Source organism: Carassius auratus, chromosome 20, assembly GCF_003368295.1.
Source record: "Carassius auratus strain Wakin chromosome 20, ASM336829v1, whole genome shotgun sequence".
Lineage (NCBI taxonomy): Eukaryota > Metazoa > Chordata > Actinopteri > Cypriniformes > Cyprinidae > Carassius > Carassius auratus.
The window spans coordinates 930,809-949,331 of NC_039262.1; the positions used below are offsets into that span (position 1 = coordinate 930,809).

The 18,523-nt window shown below is 34.8% G+C and overlaps 1 pseudogene; it reads left to right on the forward strand.

Annotated features, from left to right (window-relative positions):
• LOC113037881 (translocation protein SEC63 homolog) overlaps positions 1-7,641 on the forward strand; it is a 7,937-nt pseudogene extending 296 nt beyond the window's left edge.
• Positions 7,642-18,523: the final 10,882 nt, after the last annotated feature.

An 18,523-nucleotide genomic window follows, 5' to 3' on the forward strand; every position in this document is an offset into this window, starting at 1 on the left:
TGTATATAAAATTACAGATCATTAAGCATATAAATCGTCAGTTTGTTGTTTTACACACATGCACACAGACATTATTTCATATGCAACATAGTCGTGAGATGCGTAAAAAAATCTTTGAGATGTGTAATGCACACCATAATACATAACAACAAAAGACAATACTTTATTTAACCTTTTCTGACAAGAAGTGTGGACTGCAAACACGAGCATTTTTGATACGCTTCTGTCCAGTCCGCTCGTTTTATTGCATTTAACGACAGATTAAATTATGCTTATGTAGCTGAATCTGTGCTGGTTTGACTTGGCTGCCTCCAGTTTCCCCTTTGTTTTGCCTGTTGTGACGTAACTGTGAGGTCAGGTCTAAAGGGCTCTATATGTGTTCGCCCATTGCAGAAACGTATTGATAAAGCACTGCAGTTTGTACACCAATGTATTGCTCAATTCTTTAACAATTCCAATAATAACAACAACAAACATTCACTATTCATCGACATATTTCTAGACCATTGCAAGCAAACTTGCTGTTAGCTGGTTAGACAGAGACCGACAAGCTGCATGAAGCAAACACAACGCACAACTAAATACGTATTTTGTATGCTACAGTACGGAGTTACAGCAACAGTTTTTAAATGAATCGCTCCACTTTTAGAATTAAACTTTCCTGATAATTTACTCAGCCCTATGTCATCCAAGATGTGAAAGTCGCAAAAAATATAAGGTTTTTGAGAAACATATTCCAGTATTTTTCTCCATATAGTGGACTTTAGTGGTGCTCAACGGATTAAAGGTTAAAAATGTAGTTTCAGTGCAGCTTTAAAGGGTTCTACACATATATTATCTAGCAAAACGATCTGTAATATATATAGATATAAAAAACAACAAATGCTTGTCTTGTCTAGTTCTGCGAGGTTCATGCTTAGTCTGTGTTTGTGTGTGTGTGTCTGTAATGGTTCAAGTCGGAGTATTTCAAAAAAATCCCAACACTTTTCTCCTTTGCACAGCGAAACGGGAACCGGATCAATTCTCTTCTCTTCCATTTACAAGCAGCAAACTAATAATTTGTGGCGTGCTCTAATGCTAGTATTTCCTGACACTGTTTAAGTTTAGAGATGTAGACTGCCTTCTAGCGGTTGGGATATAAACTCAAAACGAATCAACTGTTTATTTTTTTTTAAATATCGATATTCTGTTTTTGAGAATCGATACAGTATCGCCAAACAAAAAAAATCGTTGATTCTTGCCTTATATCGATATATTTCCTTACACACCTATTTTAGTGTATTTGCTCATCCATGCATCCTTGGTGTGCATAAGCGACTAATTTAAAAAATGTACAATATTATTTCAAAAGTGGTGTATATCATTAAAATGACACATGATTAAAAAATGATTGCTGATGTTGGATTGTGGTAGGGCTTCGGGCTCCAGGCTGACGTCTATAGAGAACTGCATGAAGTTGTCTCAGATGGTGGTTCAAGGACTGCAGGAGGCCAAATCTCCTCTGCTGCAGCTGCCCCATTTTGAAGAGGAGCACCTCCGATACTGTATCTCGAAGAAGGTACATCTTTCTGAAAGGCGTTGCAGAACACAGAAGGATCTGTTAAAACTATTGTGTTTGATACCCCAAGCTGTTATGCAAAAACTGTTTTCAAATCTTCTAAATATGGCCCATCTCTCATCAGTATAAGGTACGGACGTTGCAGGATCTTGTCAGTCTGAAGGACTCTGACAGGAGAAACATGCTGAGATTCCTTGGGGAGGAGAAGTATGAGGAGGTCCTGGCGGTCCTCGGCAGCTTTCCCTATATCAACATGGAAACCAAACTTCAAGGTGAGATTGTTCAGCAGATTTTCAATAAAAATCACATAACATGTGATTTTAAACTCTGTGTATGTTTCATTGATCCATAGTGTTGGATGATGAAGATAGCAATAACATCACGGCAGGATCCATTGTCACCGTTACAGTCACCTTGACGCGGAAGAGGATGTCTGTAAGTAGTACATTTGTGAGAATATCTCACGAGTCCATCCAGATGTTTAGTTGAGGGCTGAGGGTGTAATGCTATTTCAAATACAGCAGTTGATTTGTGAGTTATGTTTAAATTACGCTAAGTACTTAGCCATGGGAATGGCACATCTTGCAGTTGCAGCAGACATCCACAAGAGGTCAATGCTGAGCTTCTTTGTTTTTTTAGGAATTAGCTTTTTCATTTCAGCAACAATACATGACGAAAACAGTCTGTATTATATGACTTCGTTTTAATGCACAACAACATTGAACTAAATTGTGATTGTGTTTAGGAGATGTTTGAGAAAGAGGAGGATGCACCACCACCTACTGAGGAAACTAATGCAGAGGACGGTAGTAATGCTTTCATGTTCATCAGATGTAAATTTATAGTGACCTTAAAAATTTACATCTTGTTGTTTGCTCATTATAATCTCTAAAGGATTTATGAATATTATTTTGTACTTTGCAGCAAGGAGATGCCAAAACAAACAAAACAAAAAGTTTGGCAAATAAAATAAAGGAGCCAAAAAAGCTGCCAAGTCCAAAAAGAAGAAACTTACTAAGAAGAAACCAGTCACCCAACAGCAGGCAAAGGAGACAAGGCCAAACAAGCCAATGGCAATGTGGGAGGAAATGTAGGGAATTCTAGAACTGTATACATTCAGTGTTGTCTTCAATTATATTCGATAAACACTAGCATTCAAAAAATAGATCCAAAATATTTTTTGGGAGAGATATGAATACATTTATTCAGCAAGAATGCATTAAATTGGTCAAAGTATTCGTTAAGACATTTAAAATGTTAAAAAAAAAAAAATAAAAAAAAGTCATCTAAAATAAATCCTGTTCTTTGGAACTTTGGGGGAAGAAGAAAAAAAAAAGTGTAATTTTCCACGAAAAAATGGAGCAGCACAACTCATTTAAACTTTTTTTCTTGATCACTAAATCAACATATTAGAATGATTCCTGAAAAAATCATGTGACACCAAAGACTGGAGTAATGGCTGCTGAAAAATTGTCTTGTTAAATAGAAAAGTTATTTTATTTTTAAAAGATATTTTGCAGATATTTTATATTTTTGATCGAATTAACGCATAAGAAGTTTGATTAAAATTATATTAATTGATTAAAACAAAAGTCTATATTTCATATTTATTCACTTTAGTCAGTTTTACTATTATGCACATCTATATCTAAGTAAAAAAATCTTTCATCCAGCTCCATGTTCTTTTATTCTCATTCACAGGACGTTGCTGCTGCATCAAAAGCGGAAGAGGATGATCTCTCTGATAAAGGCAGTGAATCAGACGAGGCAGAGGGAAATAAGGACTCACCCAGCGAGAGGGATGAGGAGAGTGACAAGCAGAGTGACACCGAGGTGGACGAGATTGCTGGAGATGACGAGGAGGTTTGTGTCCTATCCCTCGGACTGCTGATTGTAGCCATTGCAGTGCAGCTTTCCATAACCCACAAATCTCTTCTGTAGGAATGGGAGGCACTACAAACAGAGCATCCAGCGTCGGGAAAAGGCACTATTGGAGACCAAGTCTAAGGTCACACATCCTGTCTACAGCTTGTACTTCCCTGAGGAGAAGCAGGAGTGGTGGTGGCCTCTACATCGCAGATAGGAAGGAACAGACGCTGGTGTCTATGCCCAACCATGTGTGCACACTCAGAGACACAGAGGAGGTGAGGCCACAAGCACTTGTTTGTGCGGGAGAGTTAAAAGAGGAATAGAAAGTGTGAAATTGTGTTGTCAGGGGTTTCTGTGTGTCTAAAAGTCTTACCTTTAGTTGTATTTAGTTGCCTTTAAAAATTCTTAACCCCTTAACTGTCACTCACATTTTTGAAACATTGACTTTATAGTGCACGATCCAAACTTACATTTTTATTATTCATGAATGAAAACATTTTGTAACATGATATTGAAGTACCATTTACATGGCAATGCAATGTTTGATTTTAAAATGAGTTTTAAAGGATGAATTTTGAGATTTTAAGTTTTCAGTTGATATATAACTTCTGATGATTTCTAAAATGTGATGGAGAAAAAGGCAACAAAAAAGTCTTGTTTTTTTAACAAAGGTCAAAATTCCTGTTATAATGTAGATTTTGAGGGTGCACTCTTGTCATAAATTAATCTATTACTTTTCCTACATAATTTTTAACAAAAAACATTGATAAAATATATATTTGTGAGTCTTAGACCTTTCCAACGATATATATTGTGTCAAGATTAGTTTTAGATTTAATTGTAATATAGTGAAGTAAATGTAGGCATCCCACAGAGCGGACGGGTAACAGTTAACAGGTTAAATTGAACAAAATTGTCTTATTATTTCAAGAGGGCTTAAATTTGGGGAAGGAAAGACCAGAATTGCGATATGGCTGAATGTGAGGATTAAACTTCAAAAGGCTAACATTATGATTTCATTGAATAAACATGAGCGCTGCACATTCAAAGTCTAGTGCTGCCTGTTTATGGTATAAAGCATATGGTATACATTTTTTGTGTTCAGGTCTTAAAAAAAAGGTCTTAAAAGGTCTTAAATTTGAGCTTAAAAATCCTGCAGAAACCCTGGTTGTTCAGTGGTGTGAAGTTAGTTTTTACAAAGATTTATGGGCCTGAAAGTGTCTTTTAATTTTAAAGTCAGAAATTTGTGAAAAATTTGCTAAATATATTTATTGGAAAGACAACCTTTTGTGGAAAGGTTGTGCAAAGTAAATTTGTGATTGCAAATCAAATTGATATTTGATTGCTATTTTAATTTTTACTAATGTTTTAAATGTTTATATTTATTATTTTATTTTTTATTTTTATGTTACTGTTTAGGTGTCATTTATTGAATTTTTAGTTTTAGCTTCATATTTTTTTATTTTTTAATTCAGCTAGTAATTTTACTGCTTCAATTTAGACAGTTACTTGCCACGGCAACCTTTCAAATTTTTATTTAATTAATTATTTTTTTGTAATATTTATATTTCATTCAGATATTCAAAATGTTTTTAATAGTTTTAGTTTTAGTAACCCCATTTGTGAGTGAAGTGATTTGAATTTATCAAATTGGTTCACAAAATATGAATAAGTGAATTGATTTGAATCAGAATAAATATTTTCCAGTAATCGTAAATGATTGATCATGGTAAAAAAAAACAACTTTATTTTTTAAATACTTCAATACTATTATTTGGGTTTAATGTACTTTTATTTCACATTTAATTTTAGTGTTCTGCTTTAGTTACTGTTTTGCTTCATTTTAATCTTATTTCACATAGTTTCAGATGCAACCTGTTTTAAGTTTTTCGTGTAATAATGTATTTTATTTCATTTCAGATTTATTTCAAATAGCCAAACAACCAAATGTTTAGTAGTTGTAGTTAACAGTTTGTGAATCAAATAGTGAATTGAATTGAAATCAAACTAAAATCAAACTGGTTCAGTCTGTATCAGAATGATAATCACAAATGACTTGTTATTGAGTCAATATTGACAAGGAGTGGGAGCCCAAAAATCTCTTTATTGTTCATATAATCATGACTGTAGTTTGTGCCATTGCGGGATTGGGAGTGTACTTCTGTACTGTATTTCTATTTGGAGAGATTTTCAGTCAATTAATTTGGTGGGGTTTTTGTTTTTGTTGTTTTGGAAGTCCTACAAGAGAGATATAAAGGCATTTAGAGTTTGAATACATTATGACAAAAACGAATTACTATAATTAAAATATGGTGTGCCGTCATTAAAATGTAATGGAAAGATAATAGAACGAGTGTGTGTGTGTGTGTGTGTGTGTGTGAGAGAGAGAGAGAGACTGGCTGAATGCTACTAGCTACACAGTCTCCTGCACAGCAGTTTTCCCCATAGCTTGTTGCCAGGCAACCTCCATACTGCAGTCTCTGTCTGGTTACAGAGCAGCCAGACGCCTGTCATAATTCTGTCTGACACACTGAGTGCTTCCTCTCTGTGAGGAGCATGAGAATGCAAGGATGTAAACAAAAGGGTCATAAATCACCCCATATCTCCCAATTACTCCTCCGTATTAGGTTTTGTTGAGTTGTGTAAAATGACCAATGATTATCCAAACTTCCTGTCTGCCTCAGGTTGAACTGAAATTCCCCGCTCCAACCAAAACCGGAAACTATCAATATTCTGTGATTCTCAGATCAGATTCATTCATGGGATTAGATCAGATCAAGCCACTCAAGGTCAGTTTATTTTATCTTATTTTTGTTTTTTTATATACTCTCATTTTTGGAAATGTTTTCTTATTTCTGTCATAAATGTATAAAATATTTATGAAGTTTTTTTTATTTTTTATATTGATTTTATTAAGTATTTATGCATTTTATAAAATATTTATAAAATATTTTAAGATGATGCATGTTCAAAGGTTTGGAGTTTATTAGATTTTTGTTTTATGATTTAAAAAAAGAAAAAGTTCTTATGCAAACCAAGGCTGCATTTATCTGTTAAAAAAAACATTTTTGTAATATTGTGAAATATTCTTACAATTTAAAATAACTTTTCTATTTGAATGCATTTTAAAATCCTATTTATTCCTGTGATGAAAACTGATTTTTCCTCAGCCAGTTTCACTTGAGAAATCATTCTAATATGCTGATTTGGTGATCAAGGAACGGTGTTAATATCTTCTATAAAATAATGAAAAATATCTATTGCATACATCATATACATACATAATATTTTAATATAAATGTATTTATTTACTATAATCTTCTTTGTTTCAGCTGGAGGTTCATGAGGCAAAGGCCTTGATGGATAACCACCCTCAGTGGGATATTCCAGAAACTGAGGAAGAGGAGGATGACCAGGAGGACAGTGATGGCATTGAGGAATCTGACGAAGACGAAGAAGATAACGACTAAACCAGTCATTTCATGCAGACTTGAGCACAGCTCATACACACATGTGCCCACTCATGCGCACACACACACACACACGCTCCTACACAGCCACATAGCTCCAAACCATTGCCGTCTTCTGGGCCGCCACACACCGGAGGCAAACAGGAGGCAAGGACGTTGATGCCCCATGTTCCTGTTCAAAACACTCATGAATCACAAATCTGTCCTTTTATTTTGCCAATCAAAATAAGACTTAAGGAACTGTTGGTTACCTTTCCCTGCGTTCGTTATCAGTGGGCTGTCACAGTGGTTATTTGTGGGGTCCAGCAGTGTTTCAGATTCCTCTCCACTCAACGAAAAAGATGTCTGACCAACCAATGCGTCAGAAAAATAAAAACCAGAGTACCACTGAAAAATCACACACCTCATGGCTGTCATTTTTCAATGTCACTGTTTAGGCTTCAAGGGTGTTTTCTACCTTATTTTGTAGTTTTATGTAGTTTATTAGATATCAAATTGACCAGGTGTTTCCACTTTTTACGAGGCTGTGTGACGAGTAATCTGGAGTGAGCATGAACCGCAAGGACGTGGATGTGCGTTTTAAGCTTAAACAGAAATGACGGAGTGAAGGGTGTACTGCACCGCTGTGGGTTGCCGTCTCAATTTGTCTCCATGGTCATGAAGTGTGGAAGTACAATACATTTATAAATCTCACCTATCTTAACTTCTTCCAGCTTCTCATCACAAGTGCAGGTTGTCACAGCCTCACAAAAAAATAAAAGAAAAAAAGACTGCAGACATTCCACAGCCAGGTCTATGGTTTAGTCCTGATTTAACTCCTGATGCCGCTGCTGTTCAATAAATACGCAGGTTTGTCATATGTTTATTGAAATCTTAGAACAATTCAAGTCTCTCTCCACCCCAATTTATCCATCCCACTGACTTTTTTTAATGTCCCCATTGTTGCAGAGTACAGTTGTTACAAGGAGACCATGTTTACAGCCTGAAGCCTTTCCCCATCAGTTACACTAATCTGTTGGCCATAGTGCAGCCAAACACATTTGGGATTTTTTTTTTTTTTTTACCTAAAATGATCAAACTTATCAAAACTTCACTTTAGGATAATGGTTTTATCTGGTTTATTTTGGAACTAGATATCTCAATTGTAGATCATAGTTTAACGTTTTTTTTTTTTTTTTTTTTAAATATAATTTTGTCTTACATTCCACTCTCATCAAATATGAATGCCTTATTCGATTTCCTTGTGGACACAAACATTGCAAATGGTTTGATACAAATCCGTCAGTTTGAGTGATGGGAATAATGGAGGGTCAGTGTTTATTTCTGCAGGTTTTGTTGGTTTTATGTATGGAGGCTCAAAATTAAGGGTAGATTTAGCTTTTTTATGGATCTGATTATTTTTGTCCCATTTAAATGTTATTTTGCACCAGTGGAAGGTCTGACAGCGTATTGGAAGTGCTGATTTAGTGGTTGTGACAATATTAGTCTGTTCTGTTCATTTGTCAATTAGTGGGAGGGGTTAAGCTGACTGATATGAAATTATTTGAAATGTAGAAATGCATATGAAATGTAATCTCTTCATTTAATTTTCTCAGTTAATTTTCCTAGTCTTCTTTTTTTTAATATATATTGAATTTATGACAGGAAATTGGATTTTCTTGTTTGTTCCCAATAGCTAATGTATGTAATTTATAGATACGTTTTGGAAAACTGCAAATGTCATTCAGAAATCGTTTACTTCTTTTTCCCCCCTTGTGTTCATTAGCATAAACACAATGCAATCTTTACTCACAGAGGGAAAGTGTCATTTTCTGGCTGCTTGTAACATGCATTCATTCTCAACCCATTTTATCAAAATTATGTATCAGTTTTATCTAAGAGTTTTACAGCTAAATAGACATTTTAATATTATAGTTCCAAAAAGATTGTAGCCTCATTATTCGTGCTGTGTACAGAAAGCTGTGACCTGAAGTGCACAGATTATGAGAAATCATACCTGGACATAAACCGAGAAACTCACCGGCCAGAAAAAGGGGTGAATTGACTGGTAAACAGTATCTGCCACTTTTGTTTACAAGAAAACTGTCATTGTAAATGGAAAATATATATTATTTGTATTTAAATAATTTCAAATAAAATAACTTTTTAAAAGATTTTCTTTTTGATTAAACGAATGAATATTTCCCCCTGAAACTACATCCTCTTTGATAAATGCATGGGTTTATAGATCAAAAACTTAATCTAAGTTTTATTCTTCTGAAGGCATCTGGGGGTTCCCATTAAATTTTCATAAACTATTTGAAGGAATATTTGTCAATGGCCTGTTAAGTATTATACAAAGGAAACTTATCATTATGGCAAAGTGCTACAGGGAACATCCTGATTTTTATATTGAGGGTCCCTAGTCTATAAAATCTACATTTTGTTTCTTGCATGTTTACTGTCAAACAGCCTAGCTTCTGCTAGGCTAATATCTAATATAAATGTTTTTAGGTTTGCAATTTGGACACGAGTGATTTGATTTAAATAGGAAATCCAGCTATTCCAATAATATCTCAGTTCTGTTGACAAGTTCTAAAAGCGTCTAATAATGTAGAATGTTTATATTTTTCCTCTACAGAGTGAATCATATGTACCTGATTAATTTATATTCATCCACATTTTTTGCCACTTATAATTGTTGCCGCTTTAAGCAAATTAATGTATTAAGTTAGAATTCCACGCGACACGTCAACATGTTAAAAAGTGCAAAATAACTAGTTCGATGTAGTTTAGATCAGTTATTCAATAACTAGATTCACTCCATGTCCTGTAGACTATGACAGACACGCTTTAGTGTATTTCTGCAACCAATATCAGTTCCCACTGACCTTGTGTGGCGTCCTGAACAGGTTGCGATGCATATTCAACACCCAGATCCAACATATGCGAATCTTTATCTTTTTTTCCCCCCACTTCTGATTTTCAATAGCTTTGAGGACATGACCACAGGGAATGGTGACATATATTTTCAATTAACGTAATAAATAAATAAAGATTTATTAATAATCTCAGTTCATAAAACGACAAGAAAGGGAAAGTTTTTTTTTTATTCTAAAAGAGTCTGTTTAAAATTACTTAATCTGGAGAAAAAATAAAATCAAAATAAATAAGATATAGCACCTTAACCAAATCACCGTGAATTGAGGTCTTAAACATTCTGAGATTTATTTATTTATTTATTTATTTTACCAAAAGTAAAGTAGACTAATTCATTTAATTAATTTTGAATTCATGGTAGGCACACACATGTACAGTAGAAGACGACTAGTTGGTAAAATTATAATTTAGCTTACTGTAATTTAGATCAAAATTTGCATTGAATTTCATAAACAAGATTTATGTTCTAGTATATGGTTTATAAAAAAAAAAAACGAAATTAATGAGCCTATTTATAGTGGCCTTGTTTTATGCAATGGGTTCTTACGAGTGTTAAAATATCACTGGGTCTTCTGTATTTTATTAGTCTACTTGAGTCTGTGGACAATATAAAACAACAGTTTCAAATCCTAAATTCAGAAACGTTGCACATTGCTTTATAGCGAGGATCGGAAACACTGGTGAAAATAGCCCGCAATCCTCCACGGAATTTCACAAACAAGCTTCTTGTGGGATCAAGTGGGTTTGTTCCAAAACCCAAGAACCGAAGAGAGATTCCCCTCACCGTATACACACACGAAGTAGGCTATTTATGCAATAGATTTTTTGGGGATACAGTCGGATGTCCTGTGTCTGTGTGTTTTACTCTCACCTACATCGTTTTGCATAGCAAGGCGAAATATATAAACGTTTCACCATACGCCCCCGTGGCTTGGCATTTAATTAGATCCCCGGGGTGCGGATCAGTTTGGCACCGTGTCTGCGTGCAAGCGAAACCGGCTGTTTTTTTGCTCCCGGAGCCCTGGCCGCGGTCCTCGCGCGACTTCACTTCTGCACCGGCGGCGCGGGAGGAAAATCGAGCCCGCAGTCCAGCTGCCGCAGCCTGGCGAAATTGTTCTGCACGACTCCGACAGGCGACAATCTAAGCGCTGTAGCCGTCGACAAGCAGAGGTAAAATCATTCTGACATTCGCTGCTTTTTCCAGGTGGATCATTGCTGATGTCGGTGTCGCTCGAGACGTCAAGTTCGTCGATGCAAATATGAAATGGCTACTGCGATATTGTCTGACTGGTGTTTAATCAACAGATACGTTGCATTAATTGTGATAACTTACTGTTCAGTACACGTCTGTCTATTTTTAGACGATCTTGAGATGAGATTTGCACTTATGGATAACACTCTGAGATCTAAGGTTGTGCAAGTCTTTAATTTAACAAACATATGATTTGAATGACATCTTCGATTTTTTTTTTGGTACTTTTAGACACTGTGCAGCGTAGCTTGCTTGCTTGCTTATTTATTTATTTATTTATTTGTGTCAGTACAGTTTCCTTATTTGTTCGAATATTGTATAGTAAATTCTTATATTTTATCTGATGATCAGTTTTTGATTACACCCACAGGAAATAAAAATCACAGATGGCTACTTTTTTAGGTCTACATTGTTTATCCTAGACAGCAATGAGATTAAATGGCAAGATCACCTTATGTCTCCTGCTTCTCAGATTTTATGTTGTAAAAATGGACCCAGATGTGAGATCTCAGCAATGCCTGTTTTGCAGAGATTATAATATTTATGATCAAATGATCTGAGCCATGTATCCATGAATTTGAATGCTTTGTCCTAAAAGTTGTCCAATTTGGGTCTGTTTTTATTTCTTCTAATGATTTTGGGGAAAACTTTTGAGGCAAAGTTGATACTTAAATGAAACATTGTTTAGATCTTCATTATGTAAGAATTTAGATTTATTAAGGGTCAACCTCCGATCAATAAACATTTCCTATGTGTAGAGCTGTTTATGTGTTCTAGTCCGTTGGGAAATCCTATCTGCCCCACCTGTGCTTGCTTTGTTTTGCTGCCACTTTCCCTTAAATACTAAAGGACTGCAGTTCAGCCTGGGGGCGATAGTGATATTTGTACATAAGAGAGCTGATAATAATTTTGCTTTATTGCTTTCAGCTAAGCAAACAGCTTTTTGCAGACACGAAAAAGTAATGTATTGTCAAGGCCGTTTATGGGCCATAATTTCTTCTTCTCCATTGCACTTTACATTACATGAAACAAGCAGTCCTGATTACTAATAGCCATCATTATTAATCCTCAAGTAATGTTTTTGGAAAAGAACAACTTCAGAGATTAAGCATGCTTGAAATGACTCCTGTGAAGGTCCCTTTCCCCCTTGACACCTACACACACACACACACACACACACACACAATGCAGTGGTGTGTGTTTTAACAGACCCTCAGGCACTGTGTCAGAGTGAATAAGTGGATACACACATTCTTCATTATTGAACCAAATAAGCCACTAGAGATGGACTGTGTGGAAGTGTGTTTGGTTACAAGGTTAGAAAAGCACTGCAGTCACAGAGCACTTCAGGGTCATGCAAAAACAGCCCTGCCCTTTTACAGTGTATGGTATGGTTCGTGTAAGGAAATACCGCTGAACGATAGGTAAATAATTGTTCTGTTGACCTTGTGCTGAGGCATCAGCGATATCAGCAGGATGTTGGAGAGTGCCACACACGGTACATTCAAATTCACACTCGTTCCTGGTCTGAAAATGGGCCTGAAATAAGACTTGATTGTGGCGTAATTGGCCCAAAAGTGGCAAATCTTTTTTATTTTTTGGTAGACAGAGTGCCTTTCCAAGTGCTGATATGAACTCTGCAATTTTCTGAAGTGTTTCTTTGAGAATATGATTACGACTGAGATTTAGCTGGGTGAGATTTCATTGAACCTGAAGGTTATTTAAATGATCCTCACCATGAACTCCCCTGTTGTTATGTCTGTTAACAAGACCTTCCTCACATGACCTCACCATTTACTATTCACATAATGTCTTTGATTGCACCACTTACCTTTGGCTTCACCTCTTACTTTTAACTGAGATATTCAAATATGTCTCCTGTTGTTGAAATACTGCAGTAAAGCTAAAGGAAAATGTATCTGAATATCTCTTGCTGAATGTCATCCAGAATGAAATTCAGTCTTCTTGTTTTGCTGACTCAACCTAGCACAGTGACATTGATAGGTTGTTAGGGTTAGGGAATTGATAGATCTCTGCTTTATTTATTTTTATTTTTATTATTATATAGCCTAGATATAAAGGGTATGTCAAATTAATCGTTTTTTTTTTTTTTTTTTTTTGTACTTTGTATTGAGCTCTATATAATTTTTTTTTATGGATAGATTACACAAACAAATTTGAGGTTGAAAACATTTATTTTATATTGTTAAAAAATATTCTATGCTCACCAATGCTGCTTTGAATTAATCAGTAAAAACAGTGATATTGTGAAATATTGTTATAATTAAAAAACTGATCTATTTTAATATATATATATATATATATATATATATATATATATATATATATATATATATATATATATATATATATATATATATATATATATATAATTTTTACATTTATTTTAGTGATGGCCAAGCTGATAGTTATTTGTCTAAATAAACAAAAAATGAAAACTTAAAAACTAAAACCAATAATCTGTAAATACTATACATGGATTTATTCATCAGTGCATTATAATTTACAGTATTAAAAATGGATGATGTTTTTATGATTTGATTTACAATCAATTTTATGAATAAAATTACAATCAATGGTGTTTATTAAACTAAGACATAAGTTAGTTTTTAAAAATTTAAGTAACATAATGTATATTGACATGTAATCTTAACATGACCCCTAAGTGTAAAATAAAACAGCTTTTTTTAGGCTATTGATAGAGTCTATATCTTATGTCATGATTGTAAACAAATATTAAGTAATAAAAATGCACTTTTTTTTGTCATTTCAGCAATCCAGAATGTGTGTGTGTGTGTATAGTGAATGTGAATCAAGAGAGTCAGTTTGCATTTGTCTTGGGCACAAATTAATTTTAATGTTTAAATTCTGAATGTGTCTGTGTCTCTGATTCTGTCTTTTGCTTCTGAAGTAATTTCTCAAGGGGAGCCTAAGCCTTTTTGCGCCTACAGAGCACAAGGGCAAATCCGAATAAATATGATAAAATATGGATGAATGCTAATAAAGCACCGGCCAAGTGTGGCCCTCACTAAAAGGATTATCTGGAAGGGCAGACATTATTGCAAGGGCAGCTGGCGGTCTGCTGTGAGAACAAAGCACGGAAACTTCTGCATCCAGATTGCTCATCTCAGTCTTATTTATTATGTAATAACTAAAAAGGGTGAGGGTATAGGTTTGATTTTGTGATTGTGGAGCACAGCTCTCTTTTGCACTGATTTGTTGTGCTGAAGGCTAAGGAAATTCAATTGTAAACTGGCTCTCAGGGTGTGATATGACTGGCTCATTTCAGCTGGGTCCCATTACTCTCATTAAATATCATAGGAATGATTCAGTTTTAGGGCGTACTCAAACCCCCTGTTGAAATGATTTCCACAGGTCACTGTTTACAACCCTTTGTTAGACTCCTACACAGTATTTTCCTGGAGTTTACATTCAAAGACTAGCAGCCATTTATTTAATTGGAATATTTGGCTGTGCGCTCTATATACATACTGTTTACTACTTTAAACATGCAGTACAGTGTAATGCTCTATCAAATGCTGCAGTACTTTTGAAATACCTTACAAATTTAACAGACTTTTTCCATTAAGATGCACATTTTAATATCAAATGTTTCTCCGAGCAAGAAATCAGAACACATTAAAGTATATTTAAAACCATATTATTGAGCTTTGGAAAATAACTAGGTTGTTAACAAGCTTGGCATATGCGTCACTTTAAACTACATTGGGATGGAAAAAATTTGTGCCATGAAATTAAATGATTGAAATGCTTAGACTTCCTCTGAAGACTGTAAAGAAATGGCTTAAAGCATGCTTGAAGTAGGATGGTTATTAAAAGCCAATACTTCTTGTCTTGTGTGGTGAAAAGTCATCTATTCTCCTCCAGTCCAATTTTCCTAACAATAACTGTACTGTTTGGCACAGTTGGCTAATTTGCATCTCATTTTTTATTATAATTTCTTGTTTTGTTTTTTTGGTCAGTCAAATTTATTGCTTTTTTTCAAACCAACATCGGATTTTTCATGCTTCATTTTTTTGTTGCTTGAAAGGAATGGAAATGGTTATTTGTGGTTATAAAAGACTTAAATCTGAGAGACCTTAATATGCAGATTAGAAATAGTCAGAGTTTACAAACCTCTATAGGAAGATGATACAACAAGAGGTCGTTGCTACATATATACATTTGTGTATAGTAAAAATTTAATTAAGGCTTCTTGTACTAAATTACTAGATTTCTAAATCGACTTCATTCCACAGGTACATTTAACTTTGCAGTGGAGAAAGTCATTTACATTAAATGTTTGGTTTGATCATTTTGAAATCCACAGCTGCCTGTAGTGGTAGTGATGGTGGTGTTGTGTGTGTGTGTGTGTGTGTGATGTCCTGACCACTTTGGGTCATCTTTCCTTTGAAGATGCATTGCATCACTTCTCGGCTGAATAACAAACATGCCTACCCAGTGGTTGGGTCAGGAATGGCTGCCAAGACATGTTCCTTTGCCAAATAAAGCATTGGTCTGATCGTTTATTGTGCTGACAAAGATTCCTGAGAAACTCTAATTCGACAACTCCTTCAATAACCTTATTTAGGGTTAATTAAATCATCCCTTACACTTCAAAAGGTACTTGTAGTTGCTTTTATGTCTGAAACTGGAATTCTGGTGGGTATTTAAATCTGCTGGAATTTGTTACCCAAGTCCAAATGTTGCTCAGATAAAGCCTACTTTACACATGTCTATATGGATTATTCTAACTAGAAACACAAAGAATAATCTGTCCTAGACTGAATAACTAATAGTTTTTAGCTAGCCGTTGTTATAACATCCATATAACACAGGTCATTGTCCAAGACATTTTTTTTAAGCTGTACTTTGTTTTCTAAGAAATCACCTACTTTTGAGGGGAAAATATTTAGATAGTGAATAGTAAGAATATATTGTTTCAATTTCAAATTTTGAAAGATTTATGAACATAAAGCCCTTTAATTTCCCAGTCTTAGTATAATACATTTTAAAATCGATGATGACAATAAGATGCAACAGTCTGTTTTTTTTCCACTCTCCTACTCAGAAAGTGGTGGAATTGTGCATTCATTGGTAATTTTGTTCTAATCTGATGTTAAACAACTTGTTACCTTAAAGAAATAATGTGTGTCCCTCAGCAGTGTAGCTGATAACCATATGATGCACACTGCTCTAATGTTCTCAATATGTGTGTGTTTGTGTCTCCCAGTGTAATGTTTTGGTCGATGTGTGAGTTGCTGTGGGAATGAGACTGCGTGGCAGGGATTTGGAGGATTCCACTGTCTCCTGGATACCAAGCGTCCTGGGTGTGCAGACCGTCAGGCTCCGCCTTCGCCTCAATCGCCGTGACGACAGGGGGAGGGGCCTTTGGCAACTGGTTGACCTGGGAGAGGAAGCACAGAGTGGGCATCGGATACGAGACAGTACGCCTCCTACTTGTTCTCAAAGTAAGACATAAATTCATAATAACTGCAGTTCAACAGCTAAAATTTAAAATTTATGTTCAGAGACATAAAATTTATTCTAATTCTAACAGCTTTATGTGGATGGCTAATAGTGTTGGGCGATATGCTCCATAGTCCTATCATCAGCCATTGAGATATTATCATGCTAATTTATACAAATTTTTACTTAAGAGTGAACCAACTCCAGCATACAACAGCCCAATGTTAGTGTAATTTGTTAACTACACGTTATATATTTTTTTAGTGAAGTAGCACATGGATGTCTTGATATTCCTTAGTTATTTAAACAGCAGCTACAGAAAGCGAGCAAAGAATATTTGCATTATCAAAAAACATCATCAATGACTTCAGTCTAGCATGAGTTTATGCCGTTCAAATGTAATCAGTGAAGCTGTCTCTTATATGTGACCCTGGACCACAAAACCAGTCTTAAGTCGCTGGAGTATATTTTTAGCATCAAAATTATACATTTTTCCTATATGCCAAAAATCAGTAGGATACTAAATAAAGATCATAATCCATGAAGATATTTTGTAAATTTCCTACCGTAAATATATCAAAACATAATTTTTTATGCATTGCTAAGAACTTCATTTGGACAATTTTAAAGGTGATTTTCTCAGTATTTTGATTTGATTTGATTATTTATTAATTTTTTTTGCACAGATTTTCAAATAGTTGTATCTCGGCCAAATATTGTGTATATATAGTTAACAAACCATCCTTCAGATGAAAGCTTATTTATTCAGCTTTCAGATGATATGTAAATCTCAGTTTAGAGATTTTTACCCTTATTTTTTTTATTAAAAATAAGGTTTTGTGGTCCAGGGTCACATATTTACATCGCATGTACATCTGCACTTTTATGATGAGAGTGTTTCAGCGATGACTTATCTGAATGCCTCTAATTGGCCATTACGTTCATGAACTCAACGGAGTCGTGTGTGATTGATTATAACACGCAACCATGAAAAAGTGTAAAAAGAAATATGGTGCAACAAATAAGTTCTAATAGTAATTAAATAGTACTATACAAATAATAATAATAATAATTATTATAATTATTATTATACATTTCTTGATATCGTCAAAGGCATCAGGTATCTCTGACCATCATCAATACATGATAATATTGATACTCTTAAGCTAAGAGTTATATTAGGGTTCTTGATGCCGTTTCCTCACTTCCTGTTCATGACTGAAAATGTCAGATCTATAGACAGTGTATAAAATGCTATTTTTGCATACAGAGACCTCTTTGTAATACTCAGGGTTTTATCATCATTAAAAGGGATTTAGATAGTTCTCCAGCTGATGAAAGGACTGGCAAATACATGAGAATAGAGTAATTGGGCACAAGAGGAAAAAAAAAACATTAGAGAGGATAAGATAGACAGTAAGAAAAGAAGAGTGAGAATATCCTCTGTTCATTACATCGGACCCTGGGATTCAGCACTGCTTGACTCCAAAAAAGATTAATGGAGATTAATGTGTGTCGTTCTTAATTATTGCACTCCCTATTCTCACGCTGTGTATGAAGAAAGACAGATGTTCCTTCCAGTTTTTGGGGGGAAATAGTGTGCAGCACTATAATTGTCTTACACATACATTCACACATTTTTAGTACTAGTTTTCATATTTTGATCACATGGTCTTTTAGAATCAGGGTTCCCTTGTCTGTTGCTATGGCAATGTGCCATGTATGAAGTAAATAACTTGTTGTTGTTGTTTGTGAGGGGTAGCACATCAATTAATTTTTTTTCTTTCTTCATAAAACCCCTCCTCTATGCTAGGCGTTGGCTGGAGTTGCTTGCTTTTTTTAAAATCTTTTGTTATTTTGGTTTGAGTTAGTAGATTTGTGTGTGTGGGTGCACATTGTATTGCACATTTTGTGCATGTGTGCAATCAGTGCGAATATTTTAGGTATAATTTCCAGTCAGTGGCT